The following is a 17481-nucleotide window of genomic DNA, read 5'->3' on the forward strand; positions in this document are numbered from 1 at the left end:
TCAGGAGGGAACGTGGATTTTTCCTTCTACTAAAATCCTTGGATCACACTGTGTGCAATAGCAGCCAGCCACCTCCCTACTCATGTCACAGTCATTCTAGGTACACATAGGGGTCTCTGCAGCCAGTGCTAATGTCAGAATGGCTCCCACTTCCTAGCTGTTGCTGGGTGTGTGCACTGGACCAGATGTGTTTGCTCTGCTGACAAGATGGCTACTGTTCCTGCCGGTTGCTAGGTGTATGCACAAGAGCTTCTACCTAATTAAATCCAAAATGGTGCTCACCCTCTCTCAGCCAATTGCAGGGTGCTGTTGTGGGGGGATGGGGAGAGGGATATGTACCACCTTTCTTTTTCTCTGGGTGAGTGGGCACCCTGCTCCCCTCAGGGCTCTGGGCTGGACTCAAAAACAGTGTAGTCCACTGGGCTCTTCTTCCAGCTATGTCACCAGTGGCACAGTCCACTGAAGTCTGATCTCACCTTGCTCTCCACAGCTGGTGCTTTCTCCTGTATTTATAATTTCAAAATCTTGATAAAATGATGTTCTTATCAATGTATAGTGTGCTTCTTTGTGTATTTTTACAATTTTTCATTTAAAGTCAGTTTTTATCTGAAATGAGCAAGCTACTCTTGTTCACTTTTGTTTTCCACGGTTTTTCTTTTTCTAACCCTTTACTTCCAGTCTATATATATCTTTATCTATGAAGTGATAGTTTTGTAGGCAAGTATGTGGTTGGGTCTAGTTTTTTTTTTTATTCTGATCAAATTACACAGGATACTGTAATTCCTTTAAAGTTAAAGTGAATATTGGAATAAATAACTACTGCCAACTTGGTGATTAATTACTGATTTTTTTTGACAAGCAGAGTTAGTGAGAGAGACAGAGAAAGGTCTTTCTTCCATTGGTTCACCCCCCAAATGGCCGCTACGGCCAGCGTACTGCAGCCGGCGCTGCGCCAGTCCAAAGCTAGGAGACAGGTGCTTCCTCCTGGTCTCCCATGCAGGTGCAGGTCCCAAGGACCTGGGCTATCCTCCACTGCACTCCCGGGCCACAGCAGAGAGCTGGACTGGAAGAGGAGCAACTGGGACTAGTACCCGGTGCCCCAACTGGATCTAGAACCTGGGGTGTTGGCGCCACAGGTGGAGGACTAGCCAAGTGAGCCGCGGCGCTGGCCACTAATTGTTTTATATATCTCTGTTGCTTTGTGCCTGTCTTGTTATTTCTCCATATGTTTTTGTAGCTTAATGTCATGATTGGTTGGATTCTCTTCTGTTTCTCTCTTTGTGTATGTGACTGATAGTTAATTTTTTTCTGGTTATACATTTTTTCCTGATGGTGGTTATGATTCTGTGACTCCCCTCATTATTTATTGTTGGGCTAATCTAATGGTGATGAAGTCTCTCAGTTTTTGCTTGTCTGGAAAAGAGTCTATTTCTCCTTCACCTCCAAAGGGTAGTTTGCTCGATATAGTATACTTTGTTGGAAGATTTAAAAAAAATTTCTAGATCATGACTATATCATTCCATTTTCTTCTGGATTGTAGGGTTTCTGTTGAGAAGTCTTCTGTTAGTCTAATAGATTTTCCTCTATATGTATTTTTGTATTGGTGTTTGGTATTTTTCCTTCATTGTCTTTAGGATTATCTCCTGTCCTCACTTTGTCAATTTGAGTATGTCTTGGAGAATCCCTGTTTTGTTTTAGTCTGGTTTGGCCCTTTGAGCTCCCTGTATCTCTTTGTCTGTATCTCTTCTAACAGTTGGCAAATTGTCAACCATTACATTATCTCTCAGTGCCTTTTATTTTCTATTTTCCATGGTATTCCTATAATACAAATAAATATACATTTAATATTATATATAGTAGGCTTTATTTATTCTTTTTCCTTTATTTTTATCCGACTGGGTTTTTTTTTTTTCAAAAATCTTGTCCTAAAGATCAGAAATTATTTCTTTTTAAAGGAAATATTTACTCATTTGAAAATCAGAGTTACAGAGATGGAGATGGAGAGGGAGAGGGAGAGGGAGAGGGAGAGGGAGATGGAGAGAGAGAGGGAGAGAGAGGGAGAGAGAGAGAGAGATTGAGAAATTGGTTGATTTGGTTGATTTTTTTTTCACAGAGATCTCAAAGAACAAGCCCATTACAAAAAAGGATCTGTATGTAACGTGGGAAAATATTAACCAATGACTGTGTCAAGGCTGATGCATACTTGTAAAAATGGTATACACAAATCAATTTAAAAAGAGTCCTAATCAGCCCAGCTGGATTTTTTTCTATTTTTAATTACATATATAGAGATCTCAAAAAGATACTCCATTTATTTGATTTGGTTGATTTCATCCTCTGGTTCACTCACTAGATAGCTGCCACAGCTGGGACAGTACCAGGCTGAATCCAGGAGCTTGGAGCTTCTTCCAGTTCTCCCACATGGCAGGCAGGAGCCCAAACACTTGGGCCATCTTGCATTGCTTTTTCCAGGCACATTAGTATGGAACTGGGTTGGAAGTGGAGCAGCTGGGACATGAACCAGTGCCATATGGGATACTGGCATTGTAGGCAGCAGCTTTACCTTCCATGTCACAACGCTAGCCCACAGAAATCTTTCTTCTGCTGATCATTTTTGCTGATTTTGCACTAGTTGGTTCAAGCCTGCATTAGTGGTATGCAGACAGGTCCTTCCCAGGTCCCATGGGGTGAGCACAGGTGTCCTTGGTACTTACAGAACCATCAGTCTTGGGATCAGAGCTACAGGATGCATTAGGGTCCTTCCCCAAGTCTCAAATTTCAAATGGAGGTCATGCTAACAAATATAACACTAGTAGTTACAGTATTGGTTCTGCAAGCATAGAGGGATACTTTCCTTAATCTCATGAGATAACTGTGGGTCATGTTATGTATTATGCGCTCACGGACCCCAGTTTGAAACAGAGGAAGGCAGAACCTCTTGGTCCCACCAGTGAGTTCAAGTTAGCCATGGCTCAAAACTACAGGATAGAGAACAGAATGCACCAGTTTCCACAGGGCATGAAAGGGTGTTGATTTGGCTTGTTCTCTGGCAACCAAGCACCCTTTGATACGCAATGCAAAAGGGGAATTCTTCGGGTCTGGACCTCTGGGCTTGGGCATTGTCTCTGTCTAGACCAAAAATCCAAGAGTTTTGGATCAAGACAATGAGTGAATTTCCACAGGATGTGCAAAGAGTAATCTTGGCTCTGGCGCTTGTGCCTATGAATCCTGCAGCTGATGTCTGCCCTATGAAGTGCCCTGGCTGTTGCTGCAGGATTTCTTACAGAGATGGGGCAGCCTGGTGTCTTCTAGGACCACATGGAGCTTAGTAGGTACTGTTCTGCAGCAGCTTGAGCCTAGGGCTTTGGGTGGGCAGCAATGAGACTTCTTTATATAAAGTAAATCTGTCAGTCAGACCCCAGTAAATTTGCTAGCCAGGATTAATGTCAGGTTCCCAGGCTTTGAAGTTCTGATGTAGTTAGGGCACCGCACCTGTGGTGATGGTGGAGCTTGCAGAGATTTTCGCTTACTCTTTCCTGAAGAGAGGATTTACACTGGCCAAGGAGCCAAGTAGGAGCTCTGGTGTGCTCTGTTTCCCTCTCTTAGTTTCTGTGCTGTTTAGGTTTCCTGTCATTTGTTTACTAAATTTTTTTCGTCAGTCTGAAAATTCAGTCCTCCCTTTATTTTTTTTTATTTATTTATTTTTATTTTTTTATTTTTTTTAAACTTTTATTTAATGAATATAAATTTCCAAAGTACAGCTTATGGGTTACAATGGCTTCCCCCCTCCCATAACTTCCCTCCTACCCGCAACCCTCCCCCCTCCCGCTCCCTTTCCCCTTCCATTCACATCAAGATTCATTTTCAATTCTCTTTATATACAGAAGATCAGTTTAGTACATATTAGGTAAAGATTTCAACAGTTTGCCCATATAGCAACACAAAGTGAAAAAACTACCATTGGAGTACTAATTATAGCATTAAATAACAATGTACAGCACATTAAAGACAGAGATCCTACATAATAGTTTTTTTTAAAAAAATTAATTAATTTTCTATGCCATTTCCAATTTAACACCAAGTTGTTTTTTTTCATTGCCAATTCTCTTTATATACAGAAGATCAATTCAGTATATAATTAGTGAAGACCTCATCAGTTTGTACCCACACAGAAACACAAAGTATAAAAATACTGTTTCAGTACTAGTTATAGCATCACTTCACATTAGACAACACATTAAGGACAGATCCCACATGGGATGTAAGTACACAGTGACTCCTGTTGCTGACTTAACAATTTGACACTCCTGTTCATGGCGTCAGTAATCTCCCTAGGCTCTAGTCATGAGTTGCCAGGGCTATGGAAGCCTTTAGAGTTCGCTGACTTTGGTCTTATTCCGATAGGGTCATAGTCAAAGTGGAAGTTCTCTCCTCCCTTCGGAGAAAGGTACCTCCTTCTTTGATGGCCCCATTCTTTCCACTGGGATCTCACTCACAGAGATCTTTCATTTAGGTCTTTTTTTTCCCCATGATATCTTGGCTTTCCATGCCTACTATACTCTCATGGGCTCTTCAGCCAGATCCGAATGCCTTGAGGGCTGATTCTGAGGCCAGAGTGTTGCTTAGGACATCTGCCATTCTACGAGTCTGCTGTGTAGAATGGCAGTCCTCCCTTTATTGATTTGCTTCTTTTCTGTGGCTGAGGTGAGTGCAGGGCCTCTGTGTTAGCTACTTGGATCTTCTCCACTTTTTGCTTTTAAAATTTTTTTTAAAAATTTGACAGGTAGAGTTTATAGACAGTGAGAGAGAGAGACAGAGACAAAAGTCTTCCTTCCATTGATTCACTCTCCAAATGGCCTCAATGGCTGGAGCTACGCTGATCCGAAGCCCGGAACCAGGAGTTTCTTTCTGGTCTCCCATGTGGGTGCAGGGGCCCAAGGACCTGGGCCATCCTCCAGTGCCCTCCCGGGCCACAGCAGAGAGCTGGACTGGAAGAGGGGCAGCCAGGACTAGAACCCTGCGCCCATATGGGATGCTGGTGCCGCAGGCGGAGGATTAACCTCATGTGCCATGGCGCGGGCCTCACATTTTGCTTTTTAAATTTGAAAAAATTTTTAGATGTAGCCAATTGGATTTCTCTCTCCTCAACAGGTAGGAAACTGCTACTTTGCATGCAAAGAGACTGTTGGCATTCATGCCTGTTGCTTGCCATTAGGTTTTCACTGTCTTTCTTTTTTTTTTTTAACATTTATTTAATGAATATAAATTTCCAGTGTACAGCTTATGGATTACAATGGCTTCCCCCTCCCATAACTTCCCTCCCACCCATGACCCTCCCCTCTCCCGCTCCCTCTCCCCTTCCATTTGCATCAAGATTCATTTTCAATTCTCTTTATATACAGAAGATCAATTTAGTATAAAGATTTCAACAGTTTGCCCCCATATAGAAACACAAAGTGAAACATACTGTTTGAGTACTAGTTATAGCATTAAATCACAATGTACAGCACATTAAGGACAGAGATCCCACATGAGGAGCAAGTGCACAGTGGCTCCTGTTGTTGACCCAACAAATTGACACTCTAGTTTATGGTGCCAGTAACCACCCTAGGCTGTCGTCATGAGTTGCCAAGGCTATGGAAGCCTTCCAAGTTTACCGACTCTGATCATATTTAGACAAGGTCATAAAAGACAGAGTGAGGATAGTAACCAATGATCCTAAGAGTGGCATTTACCAGGTTTGAATAATTATACAGCATTAAGTGGGGAAGAGGACCATCAGTACACACATGTAGGGAGTAGAGCCATTGGTGGTAGAGTAGAGGTTATGATTACAAAGGAATGAGGCCCAAGTGCACTAGACAGGGCCTAGAACAAAGGACAGAGTCATTATTAGAGCTAAGAAAGGTGCTAAGCTACAAGTAATTTTTCTGATTGAGAGGCAAATAGAACCTGATAGAAGGGGCTTGATAATAATCTGGTGGGCTTTAGGCCTTGTAAATTCAGAGGCCCAGACCTATCTATCTCTTCACATGGGGTACATCCTAAGGGAGGTGTGAACCTCCTAGGGGAAGGCACTCTGTTGACTTTCATTACTTGGCTGGCCTGGAAGGAGAGCTGGCCAGGTAAAGGCAGGGGGCATCTCTAACAAGAAATTTACAGTTCTGCCTGCAATGTTGCTGACCCTACTTGACCATCCCCTCAGCTGCAGTGGTCACTTTGGAAGTTGGGCTGAGTGAAGGGCTTTTCAGCTTAGAGCCAATAAGATCTGTGGCTCTGACCTGGGCATCCTTCGACTCCAGGGCAGGTCCATTTCCAGTGATCCAACTCTTGGCAGAGCTGCCAGGGCTCTTCACAAGCTGACTTCTGCTGAAGCCCAGGCTTACCACATTGAAAGCCACTGCAGTGGACTGGCCGGTTGGGTGTCCTTGAGGGCAGATCACTGTACAGATCAGCCATTAATAGGCCTGCCACCCATTGCTTCTGATGCCGAGCTTTCTTTTCCTCCTGGTTTGTGTTAAAGCAGACCAGAGGATGCAAGTCAAGGGAGTGCCCAAGTCCCATCTCTAATCTTTGGTGGCCTGAACTACAAGTCTATAGTCACAGGCATGTTCTGTAGTAGTTTTTCTAAGGTAGACAATGCCCATGAGGAAAATTATATTCTCACTTTAAAACTTTCTTTCCCTTTGGTCTGAAAGGGAGGTTTTTTCTACTTACTGTATACTTCGCTGATGGCGAAGTGAATCTAGCTATGAGATTATTATTTAAGTTCTTATTTTGGCTATGCTATTACAGAAAAATGTTAGCCATCTCTTTTATAAGGTCTAAAGATTAAATTGTGCATCCTACAGATTCCTTCATAATAGAATTAGTTTCCTACCTTGAAGAGAATAGAGAAATGAAAGAACAAGTTGGGCTTAGAATAGAGAAATATGGGAGCAAGTCCTAGATCGCTTGCTGACAATAGCAATATTACATGAATACTTAGCAAACCGTTTCAACCATTAGATAACAACTTAAGAAAACATTTACCAGAAGGTCCAATGCCTTCTATAAATTTTAAGAATCATGTATTTGAAAACACCTCTTAAATATCTAACATGGTGTAGTTTGTTTAGCCAGTAAACTTAAGCACAACCATCTAAAATGTTTTTAGTTTCTTTCTACCAACACGTTTAAAACATATGATACACAGATTCAGGTCACACAAATTAAAATGTATCTTTGATTGATTTTAGCAGCTTAAATTTATGGACAATCTTATCTATAAGCCATTTAAAATAAAACTCTTAATAAAATTTCCCCATGTGGACATACAATATGTACACACATATAACATAGCATAATAGACCAATATAGCAATTTTAATAATAGCTTTTAAAATCTTTAACTCTTTTTGTAGATTGCCGATTGATTGGAATTGCTTTTTGTTTTTAGTAACCTCAGTTAACCATACTTTCTCTCAGTTGGTACTGTTAATACATTATTGGCTTCATCTGTTTACAGAGCCATTGCAAAGTACTGAATACAATAAAAGTGGCTGGAAAAAGTCCACAGGAACCTATAGGAGGACAGCTAAACACAGAACCAACAATGCTTTAGTTTTATGAGCAGCACATCATATATAACTATGGATGACAAAAGACTTTAAGTCGCCATGTTTAAAATTATAAACTCATCAACCAACAAGAGGCACTTGCTTACTTCACAGTATTTTTGAAAGCACCTGTAGGATTTTACAAGTATTTAACCCTTTAGGCCTCTGGGGCTTTCTCATTAAGATAACTATCATGTCTAGTAACACAAGATCATTAGACTTTTTAATTCTCAAACATTTGTATTAATAGCATTTTCCATTATAGAAATTTAAAGTCTGGTACCACATCACATCTTGACAGTCCTTCTAATATAATCCAAATATCCTGATTAGTTGGTGTCTCTATAAGATGAGAGACATAGGTCCTTCGATGTTTTCAGTTGGGCCCAAACTGGAAAACCAAAGTCCAGGATTTACTGGAAATTTTAGAGACCAGATTGTTTGAAACTTTGATTTTCTGAATGCCTGTCAAGAATGCCAAGAAGGCTCAAAATCCAAAATATCTGGTTGAAATAAGATTCCTTAAAATCATGACATAACATAGACCAAATTTGATCATTGTTACAAGGTGATTATTCAAATCTTTGAAAATAAGCACATATTTAAATAACCCATAACTCTTAATAAAAATTCAGCTGTTTTTGAACAATTAGAATTTAACAGACATCAAGAGAACATAATAGATTACTTTAACACATTGATTTAACAGAGCATCAGAGTTTAATTCTATGTCAAAGAGAAATTGAGCTTCCTGTGATCTTTTGCTGTGAGGTTTCCTTCCTTTACCTTCTTTCATATTGGTGACCATGTTTCTGTGTTTCTGTGTGTAACACATCTTTAAGTATCTTTTGCAGGGCAGGATGAGTGGCAACAAATTCTTTCAGTTTCTGTTTGCTATGAAAAGTCTTAATTTCACCTTCATTCACAAATGAGAGCTTTGCAGGATATAGTATTCTGGGCTGGCAGTTTTTCTCTCTTAGTACCTGGGCTATGTCTCGCCATTCCCTTCTAGCTTGTAGGGTTTCTGATGAGAAGTCTGCTGTGAGTCTAATTGGAGATCCTCTAAGAGTAATCTGACGTTTCTCTCTTGCACATTTTAGGATCTTTTCTTTATGTTTCACTGTGGTGAGTTTGATTACAACGTGTCGTGGTGAGGATCTCTTTTGGTCATGTTTATTAGGGGTTCTATAAGCTTCCTGTACTAAGATGCCTCTGTCCTTCTCCAAACCTGGGAAATTTTCTGCTAGTATCTCACTGAAAATGCCTTCTAATCCTTTCTCCCTCTCCATGCCTTCAGGAACTCCTAGAACCCGAATGTTGGGTTTTTTAATAGTATCCTGTAGATTCCCGACAATATTTTTTAGATTTCTAATTTCCTCTTCTTTTCTTTGGTTTGACTGTATGCTTTCCTGTTCTCTGTCTTCTAAGTCTGATATTCTCTCTTCTGCTTCGCCCATTCTGTTTTTAAGGCTCTCTAATGTGTTTGTCATTTGATCTATTGAATTCTTCATTTCATTATGATTTCTCGTCACTATCACAGTTTCTTGTTCTACTGGTTGTTTCATTTCATTTTGATTCCTCCTTAATATTTCATTTTCACAAGAGAGATTTTCTATCTTGTCCATTAAGGATTTCTGTAGTTCAAGAATTTGTTTTTGAGAACTTCTTAATGTTCTTATCAATTTTTTGAGATCTGCTTCTTGCATTTCTTCGATCTCATCATCTTCATAATCTTGAATTGGGGTGTCTTTTTCATTTGGGGGCGTCATAGTGTCTTCCTTGTTCTTGTTAGCTTGGTTTTTGCGTTTGTTGTTTGGCATGTTGGAGATATTTGGTTTCTTCCCTGTGGTGTTTTTTCTTGTTACACTATGGCTCTATATTAAGTGGACTGTCTGCTTTCAGTGGAGCCTTAGAGGCTTGAGATGAGTGTGGACTGAGAGCTGTGTTTGGTTCCTCAGGGTTGAGGGTGTGTCAAAGATGACACTCCCAGGTTAGGTGTGGTAAATCTCTTTCTTTTTTTGATTCAAAAGGGAAGTAATTCCACACAGCTGAATGTAATTGGAGGTAGTTAGCAGGCAAATGATCTACCCACAGGAGCCAGAGATCGGAAGCTCTTTCCCAAGGACCACACAGGGAATCTCTGCTGCCCTCAGTGTGGGCTCCAATTCTCCTGAAGTCTCCCACTGGGTTGCCAAGTTAGATGCTAATCTCCCCCCAGAGTCAGTTTTTTCTGCTAGGCTCAGGGCTGGTGCAGACCTGAGGTCGCCCTGCTTATGATGTATGTCCAAAATGGTGCCTGCTCTGTCTTGCTCGCCTTTGAGAGGTGAGCGGAGAGAGAGAAACTTGTGTCCGTATCGGTCACTTTTTAAATTTTTTTTCCTCTCTCTCTTCTAGTTAGCCTGGTGAATTTTTCCCCACGGAGTTTCAAGCCTCGTTCCCTCTAGCCTCCTCTTTCTGCTTGCCCGCTGGTGTCTCGGGCTATTGAGGTTCGGCTCACCTCGCGTTCCAGCGCTGGTGTGTTGAGTCTGCCGCTGGTGTCCTGAACTTGGGCTCCCATGCTCTCCACGCAGGTACACTGTGAATCACTAGTTCCGGAAGAGTTTCCTCTGCTGTTTCATCCCCTACTCTTCCTTGACCCTGCAGTATCTCCACTTATATTACACTGTCTCTCCCCCGGACTAATAGTGTGCTCCCTGCCTATTCCGCCATCTTTCACTGTCTTTCTTATAGTACATGAAAGATATTTAGAAATAATCTTTCAATATTTTTATTCTGAAAGCTACTAATTCCTTTTTGTCTTTTGGTGGTAGACAGAATTCTGAGATGCTTCCCTTTGATGCCAATGCCCTTGGAATATTTCTATAACTCCCCCTCCCCCCGGACTTGGTAGGATATGTGACTTGTTTCTCCCACTTATATGGCAAATGCAATGAGAGTTTGCAGGTGTAATTAACATCCTTAAGTAGTAGGCTTTCAGTCAATCAGAAATCTGCCTAGGCAGCCCTGAGATACTCAGTGAGTCCTTTTAAAAATATCTAGAGGTGATATTTTAAAAATATCTAGAGGTGAGTTCTATAGCTGGAAGGAAATGAAATCTACAACAATCTAAGTCTGGGAGTGGTCTTTGATGCCTATGAAACTAAGCCAGCAGTGTGCTAGTTGTCAAGTACCTAGTGCTGTAAGCCATGCTATATTCCTCACCCATGGAAGCTGTGAGATAAGATATGTTGTTTTAAGCTTCTGAGTTTGTGACAAATTATTATACAATATAGAGATTGAGAGATCTTCGCTGGTTCACTGGTTCACTCCCCAGATGGCTTCAATGGCCAGGACTGGACAAGATCAAAGAAAGCCAGGAGCCAGGACCTTCTTCTGGGTCTCCTATGTTGGTGCAGGGACCAAGCACTTTGGCTGTCTTCCACTGCTTTCCCAAGTATATTAGCAGGGAGCTGGATCAGAAGCAGAGCGCCTGGGACTTCCCCTGGTGCTCATATGGGATGCCAGCATCACAGGCAGCAGCTTTACTCACTACACCACAATGCCAGACCCCATATGAACATTTTAATGGACTAACTTCGGGGTTAAGCTTCTTAATACACTTTGTTTGGAAAAGTGAAATTGAAATGGATAGATCTGGGTAACCATAAGCCATGTGGAAACCAAAACTAATCTATATTGATTGATGAAAAGGAGTGTGTTAGGATTCGGTACATGATGTAGGCTGTGTGGTGAGAAGACTGCTGTCACCATGTTGTGATTGGGCAGTGGGCTCTGTGCCAAGACTCCAAGCATATATCTCACTCCTTGTTACCCCACAAGTATGCCTGCCTTCCTGTCACTATTGTGGGATTATATGGGGAAAGAGAACTCATTATACAATAAGCACATGTTTTATTTGTAGAAGGTCTTCCTGCATGTGCCTTCTAAGTGCAGGATAATATGACACCTAAATATCACAGAATGAAGTCTTCATAAAATATCTATGGTTAAGAAAGGACAATGGAGAAACCTAAATCAATAAAGATTCAAAAAGTAGGTTGTTAGCATAGATACTGCAGATACAGGATGCCAGCTTGTATTTGAGAGGAAGAGAAATTTGAGTTAGATGCCAATGTTTCTTAAAATGGAATAATGTTCAAAGAACAGTATATGAAGAATCCTTATGTATCCACCATCCACATTTGGCAATTACATGCCTATTTCCAATCTTCTTTATTCCATTGGAAACTCCTTCTCCCAACATATACAGTTTATTCTGACTCCAGTCCATTTTATTATTTCAAATGTGTTCCCAATTCAAGAATTCCTTTAGCCTCACTGTCTTCTTTCTTTTTCTCACCTTTCCTACTTCCTTCCAAACCTTTCCTATCTCCTCTTTTTATTCTCATTTTCAGCATCACAGCTCTGATGGTCCACCCCTGCCAGGACACAGATTCATAAAGGTCAGCTTGGGACACTGAACACCTCAGAGGGAGGAGCCAGACCAGAAGTCAGAAGTTCCTCATACCCTGTTTTTTTTCCCCCTCTGGACTAATGACTCCATAATGACTGCTCCATAATGGCAATGGTTAGGACCCTGATATGCACCAGGATCACTCTTCTGCTGCTCTGCCTTGAGGTATCTCTGTCCATTCATGGCCTCTCCCAGGCTAGGCCCTCCCAGCATTTCAGCTCCCCAGAAGTGGTGATCCCCTTGAAGGTGACCAGCAGGGATAGAGGTGCAAAGGCTCCAGGATGGCTCTCCTACCGCATGCGGATTGGGGGCCAGAGGCACACTGTCCACATGAGGGTCAAGAGGCTGTTGGTTTCCACACACCTCCCTGTGTTCACCTACACAGAGCAGCATGGCCTCCAGGAGGATCATCCCTTTGTCCCTGATGATTGTTACTATCATGGTTACGTGGAGGGGGCCCCCGAGTCTCTGGTTGCCCTCAGCACCTGTTCTGGAGGTTTTTGACGAATGCTACAGATAAATGACCTCACTTATGAAATCAAATCTATTCGATACTCTACAACATTTGAACACCTGGTATATCAGGTAGGCAGTGATGAGATGGAGTCCCCACTCATGAGATGTGGGTTAACAGAAGAGTCAATAGCACGCCGATTGGAGTTTCAAGCATCATATAGTTCCACTCTGAAACAAAGTTCCTACGTGGGCTGGTGGACACACCAGCGGTTTGTTGAGCTGGTAGTGGTTGTGAACCATGTTAGATTTCTTTATTCCCAAAGTAATGTGTCAGTCGTGTACTATGAAGTATTTCATGTTATCAATATAGTAGATGAATTTTATCACCCTTTGGAGATTGATGTATTTTTAATTGGGATTGAGATCTGGACTAAAAGAAACCCAATTTCTACCAATGATGACCTAGACCAAGTTGGGCAGGATTTTTCTATTTGGAAGAGTACAAATTTGGAACATGATGCTGCACATCTTTTCATAAAAGAATTAAATGGCCTGAAGCTTGGCGTTGCCTATTTTAAAGGAATCTGCCTATATACTTTTAACTGTGCAGTTGATGTTTTTGAAGACAAAAGGTTATCTGTTTTTGCAATTACTGTGGCCCATGAGCTTGGTCATAATTTGGGTATGCTGCATGACACTGAATGGTATGTGTGTGAACAAGAGTGGTGTGTGCTGTGTCCCAGGAGACGAATGACAGCAAAATTCAGCAATTGCAGTTATTCTAATTATTTTGACAATATTTTGGGATCTAGACTACGTATTCTTGCTCCTCCATTTCATGGGAATATCTACAGGTTGCAGCACTGTGGCAATCAAGTGGTCAAAGTTGGAGAGGAGTGTGACTGTGGGTCTATACAGCAGTGTCAACATGATCCCTGGTGTTTGTTGAACTGTGTTCTGAAGCCTGGGGCTGCTTGTGCTTCTAGGGTTTCTTGCAAAGACTACAAATTCATGCCATCAGGGACTTTATGTAGACAGCAGGTCAATCAATGTGACCTTCCAGAGTGGTGCAATGGGACATCACACAAGGGCCCAGATGATGTATATGTACAAGATGGTATGCCCTGTGATAGTAATTCTTACCGCTTTAAAAAGATGTGTAATAACCATGATATTCAGTGTAAAAAGATTTTTGGCCAAGAGGCAAGGAGTGTGTCTGAGATTTGCTACAATGAAATGAACACCCAAGGAACTCGTTTTGGCCACTGTGGTATTGAAGGCACCACATACGTAAAGTGTATGGCTCCTGATGTCCTGTGTGGGAGAGTTCAGTGTGAAAATGTCCTCACAATTCCCACACTGGTAGAACATTCTACAGTGCATCAGTTTCACTTCAATGGCACCACTTGCTGGGGCACTGATTATCACTTCGGGATGTCCATACCTGATATCGGTGAAGTGAAAGATGGCACGGTGTGTGCTCCAGGCAAGTTGTACCTCCACAGGAAATGTGTTAGTATGGTTCATCTGCCAAAATACCGTGAGCCTCTGCATTGCAACATGAGAGGAATCTGCAATAATAAGCAGCTGTCATTGTCGCCGTGGATGGGCACCTCTCAACTGCAGTTCCAGAGGCTATGGAGATAGTGTGGATAGTGGTCCACCTTCTAATATCAAGCTAGAAGGTTCCCATATGGAAGGAGATATGGGTTTCTTGCTACCATTACTGCTCATTTCTTGGGTTGTTTTATGTTTATTTTGCTTCCTTGTGCTGTGTACAAAAGAGAGAAGAGGAGAAAGAAAGTGACAGAAAAGTTGAAGAAAGTGAAACAAACAGAGCAGAAGAAAAGGGAGAGGAAGAAACAGAAGGAAGACGGGGAGAAGAAGAGTTAAAGGAAGAGTAGCAATCATACTTTCTAAAAAAGAATTTCTAATTTTTCTTTTAATAGCAGAGAAACAGGACTTGTCTATCTATAGGTGCACATATGTAATGGTCCCACGATTTAGGACCATAAGCCTCAGATATCATAGCACAGGTTTCCTGCATTCTGTTACTTTTCAGTGTGTTAACTGACATTAAACATTTAGTCTCCCAATGTTGTCTCCCTGTTTTTCTCAAGCAAAAGCCCACTTTAAAACTGCTGCCTTTCGACTGGGAATGGGAAAGGGAGGAGGAGGTGGGGTGGGAGGGTTGGTATGGTGGGAAGAATCATTGTATTCCTAAAGTTGTACTTATGCAATTTGTACTCATTAAATAAAAGGTTTATTTTGGGAAAAATAGATATAAAAACTTTCTTAAAAAGTGGAGAACATGGTGATGCTATGTCTATGTTCCCACATGGAAACACTTAATAGGAATACACTGAAAAGCAGCTGGCCTTTTAGTTAACACTGTCAACATAGTGTGACTATGTACTTATTCCATTAGTTTATGTTATCTATCTGGCTCCTCTAAGTACTTGAATTTATGATAACCATTTTTGGTTCTCAAAATCTCTCTCTGATATACTGTGGAGAGTTTTACTACAATGTGTCTTGGTGAAGATCTTTTCTGGTCATGTTTATTGGGAGTTCTGTGTACTTCCTGTACTTGGATGTCTCTTTCTCCAGATTGGGGAAGTTTACTCTTATTATTTCTGTAAGAAGGCCTTCTAATCCTTTCTTCTACACCTTCCTGAAACCTCTAGGATCTGTATGTTGGCTTATTTGATAGTATCTTTGATACCAACACATACACACACACACACACACACAAACATCTTGTAGATCTCCAACCATTTTTATTTTTTAACATTTATTTATTTATTTGAAAATCAGAATTACACAGAGATAGAAGGAGAGGCAGAAGGAGAGAAAGGTCTTCCATCCACTGCTTCACTCCCCAGTTGGCCGCAATGGCCGGAGCTGTGCTGATCTGAAGCTAGGAGCCAGGAGCTTCCTCTGAGTCTTCCCACGTGGGAGAAGGGGCCCAAGTACTTGGGCCATCTTCTACTGATTTCCCAGGCCATATCAGAGAGTTAGATCAGAAGTGGAGCAGCTGAGACTTGAACCTGCATCCATATGGGATGCTGGCACTGCAGGTGGTGGCTTTACCCGCTACGCCACAGTACTGGCCCCCAGCTGTGTTTTTTAGTTTTCTAATTTCTTCTTTTTTTTGGTCTGAATGTAATATTTCCATAAATTTCTCTTCTAGTTCTGATATTCTTTCTTCTGTCTCACCTATTCTGTTGTTAATGTTTTCCACTACATTTTTATTTGATCTGTGTTTCAGTTAATAGCCGTTCAACAAAGGAGAGGTGTTGAGAATCTTTATCGTGAAGCCATGTTGAATCTTATCAAATTTTTGTGCAAGTTTTGAGATGTTTACATGACTTTTATTCTTCTGTTGAGGTGATTTGTCATGTTTACTAATGTGCAAATGTTGAACCATCTTTGCATCTCCATGATAAGTGCCACTGAATAGTGATGTATATACATATTTTTGATGTAGTGTTGCTTTGATTTGCTAATATTTCGTTGAGAATTTTTCATCTCTGTTCATCAAGGGTATTAGTTTGTCTTAACTTTTTGTGGTGTGTGTGTGTGTGTGTGTGTTGGTATCAAAGTAATCCTGGTGTCAATAATTTTGCAGAGGTCCATCCCTTATAATATTTTGGAATAATTTGAGAAATATTGCAGTTAGTTCCACTTTAAATGGTTTGCAGAATATAGTTTTAAACCTATCAGATATTTAACTTTTTAAATTGGAGAGTTTAATTATTACTTCAATGACATCACTGGTTGTGGTCTGTGTAGATTTTCTTCATCTTGTTCATTTAATCTTGCTTGTTAGGTTGTTTGTACCCAGGGATTTATCAGTTTCTTCCAATTTGCTAGCATACAATATTTTGTAGTAGGTTCTTAGGATCCCTTATGTTTATGTGGCATTAGTTGTAGTATCTAGTTTTCACTTCTAATTTTTTTTGAGTTTTTTTTTCTATTGTACTCCTCATTAGTCTGGATATAGGTTTGCATGTTTTGTTTATCTTTTAAAAATCTGCTTTTATTTTTAATATTTTGCATTGATTTTTCTTTAGTTTCAGTTTCATTTATTGCCTCCAAGTATATTTGGGTATAATTTGTTCTGCTTTGTCTAAATCCTTGAGGTGCACTGTTCACATTTTTCTTTGATATTTATTATTTTTAAATATATATGCATCTCACTGTAACTCTACCCCTCAAATAAATAAAATCTTTTAAAAAATGAAAATATATGGGTATTTGTTAATTTTCTATTCATGTTGATTTATAGTTTTAGTCTATTGTTGGAAAAGAAACATGATGTGTATATATATTTATTTACTTTTAATATTTATTTATTTATTTATTTGAAAAGCAGAGTTACAGAGAGGCAGAGGCAGAGAGAGAAAAAGAGAGCTCTTTCATCTGCTGGTTCACTCCCAAAATGGCCACAATGGCTGCAACTAGGCCTATCTGAAGCTAGGAGCCAGCAGCTTCCTCCACGTCTCCCACTAGTGCAGGGTCCAAAGGACTTGGGCCATCCTCCACTGCTTTCCCAGGCCACAGCAGAAAGCTGGCTCAGAGGTGGAGCAGAATGATTCGAACTGGCACACATAAGAGATTCTGGCACTGTAGGCGGCAGGACAGAATGGAGTTTAATAGTGGCTGTTATGCAACAACTAGGGCCTGGGGCCTTAAGTTGGACGCAATGTATGTTCCTATCTTGGAGCAAAGCAGTCACTCATACCCCAGTAAGTCTTTGCCTATGCCAATGTCTTGCAGTTTCCACAATATTCCGTCTTAGTAATATGATGGTTTCAGGTATTAGATTTGAATCCTTGGTCCAGTTTGAGTTGATTTTTGTACAAGGTGTAAGGCAGGGTTCTTGTTTCATAATTCTGCATGCAGAGATCCAATTTTCCAAGCACCATTTGTTGAAGAGACTGTCCTTTCTCCTGGGATTGATTTTCGCTCC

The 17481-nt window shown here is 40.8% G+C and overlaps 1 pseudogene; it reads left to right on the forward strand.

Moving 5' to 3' along the window:
- Positions 1–12140: 12140 nt before the first annotated feature.
- On the forward strand, positions 12141–14313 carry LOC133751433 (disintegrin and metalloproteinase domain-containing protein 20-like; annotated as a pseudogene).
- The last annotated feature ends 3168 nt before the right edge of the window (positions 14314–17481 follow it).

Source organism: Lepus europaeus, chromosome 22 (assembly GCF_033115175.1).
Source record: "Lepus europaeus isolate LE1 chromosome 22, mLepTim1.pri, whole genome shotgun sequence".
Taxonomy (NCBI): Eukaryota; Metazoa; Chordata; class Mammalia; order Lagomorpha; family Leporidae; genus Lepus; species Lepus europaeus.